Source organism: Sinocyclocheilus anshuiensis, unplaced genomic scaffold (genome assembly GCF_001515605.1).
Source record: "Sinocyclocheilus anshuiensis isolate Anshui unplaced genomic scaffold, SAMN03320099.WGS_v1.1 scaffold260, whole genome shotgun sequence".
Taxonomy (NCBI): Eukaryota; Metazoa; Chordata; class Actinopteri; order Cypriniformes; family Cyprinidae; genus Sinocyclocheilus; species Sinocyclocheilus anshuiensis.
Window position 1 is genome coordinate 2290239 of NW_015557134.1, and position 2076 is coordinate 2292314.

Genomic DNA, 2076 nt, shown 5'->3' on the forward strand with positions numbered 1-2076 from the left:
TAGATGTTTCTTTATATATATATATATATATATATATATATATATAGTCATTATACATTTTGAAAACATTAAATTACTACATTAATCAATCTGCCTTAAATCTGTAAATTATTAATAAATTACATTAAGATCTTGAAACCTACGTTAAAGTGCAATTTATTTAGATTATTAATAAATAACTGATATACCGTATAAAACGGGGTTACACCATTTTGAAAATAAAATATGTATGTTCCATTACTTAAAAAAGTAAGTAATAACATTATTTTGTTATTCGTCTTTATTTGACATTATTTTGTCACAATTACAATAAAGTGGACTGAGATAATTCTCTAAAGTATTAATGCTTAAAATGTAGGCATATTAAAACTTACAACGATGTGTATATTCAATTTTATTAAAAGCTTAGATTATTCTAGCTGTATTTTGAAGGAAAATTACGCTTTCGGGTCCGCTATACGTCACTTCCGGCTCTTACCTTCGCTTGATGCTGCTAATTTTTGCTAACAGAACTGTCCCGATAACTTTGCCGGATTTATTTTATTGCAAGCAGTTCGTCTGGGAATGGATGAAGACGGACCTCAGAAAGAAACTCTTTTCAGTAGTCCTTTCGTTTACGCCTAAATCTTAAGATCCTAAGGCTTTTTTCCTGCAACCCAGCCTCCTTACAGCTCTATATTCCTACACTTCTCTCAACATTCAAAATGGCGCAACCCCGCCCTGTAGTGACGTAATCGGCACTGGCCATTCATTACTGGATGCTGGGGGGTAATGACGTAACTACAATGATTTTGCCTGGCTGTGTGGGCGGCTATGAAATTACACAAACCGAACACAAGCATTTAGCATATAGCCTATGTTATCATAATGTGGTTGAATGTTTGTGTAAATATACCTCAGTTTCACCCATTAACAAAAAAAATTTTTCACACCCAGAACAGGTACAGGCAACTGACATGCTCAACAAAAACAATACATCTATTTTTATTATGTAAGTATGCATGATGCTGTAGTAGGCTAAAAGCCAGGTGTACAGTAATAAAGCATTTCTTCGGTTCTGAGAGACATAGAGAGACAAGGCAGTTGGTCCAAAATAAATAAAATAAAAAATCCTACACAGAGAAATTGATTTTTAACTGATTTATAATGTATAAACGTTATGTATATATATATATATCAAATTTGGATTTTTTTTTCCCAACAAAAAGTAATAATAATAAAAATTAATAAATAAATATTTAAAATAAAATAAATAATTAAATAACATTAGTACTGGTTGGTTTGGTTCATGCGTATAATGGACTTGTTTATTATTTAAATTAAATTCTGTGGGAATGGCAAATGGGAAAGATATGGTTACACTTTATCTTAAGGTGTCCTTGTTACAGTGTAATTATACATTTAAGTACTGAGTAATATTAATTAACTACATGTACATGTACTTATGGTTAAGGTTAGGATTAGGGTTTGTTTTAGGATTGCATGTAATTATGCATAATTTATTATAATAGTAAGTACATGTAACGTATAACAAGGAGACCTTAAAATAAAGTGTTACAAAAAAACTTCTGTAAACAAGGTGAAGGAGAGTCAGTCATTGTGTGCGAAATGACTTTTTGACCTTTGAGCTGTACCTCAGGTTAAATTGGGTTGTGCTGCCGTTCTATGAAACAAGTGATAAAATGTTGCGAAAAACAAAGTATATTTTATACAAAACGTAGTTCATACGCAATAGATTGCAGGCGTATGTGACGCGCATTGGCATGACTAATTGAGCTCTTTCCATTCAGAACATCTTTTAAATTACATATCAATTTACATATGGACACGAGATTACAAAGAATAAAAGATTACAGATTCTCGCCGCGAGCCAAAACAGCGAGTAGGGGCCGGCACATTCTGAAGGATGTTCTGGTAAACATAACAAGGAATACGGTAACAGATGGTTGCATTGCCCATCCAGCAGACTTTTTGGCAGTGCTGCTCAAAAACTCCTAACAAATGTGTACAGCATGGATGAAATGAAAAACTAGCAGCAGGTGGCAGGCTTGCACCATCGAAATAATTCGGTATTGA

At 32.8% G+C, this 2076-nt stretch overlaps 1 protein-coding gene across 1 annotated transcript in view; it reads right to left on the bottom strand.

The window, feature by feature from the left end:
• The window catches only part of LOC107678035 (serine/threonine-protein phosphatase 2A 55 kDa regulatory subunit B alpha isoform-like), a 23077-nt gene extending 22368 nt beyond the window's left edge, over positions 1 to 709 (bottom strand). The window contains exon 1 of the mRNA XM_016473147.1: positions 479 to 709. The gene's annotated coding sequence lies outside the window, so the exon portion shown is untranslated. The remainder of the gene's footprint in view (positions 1 to 478) is intronic.
• Positions 710 to 2076: the final 1367 nt, after the last annotated feature.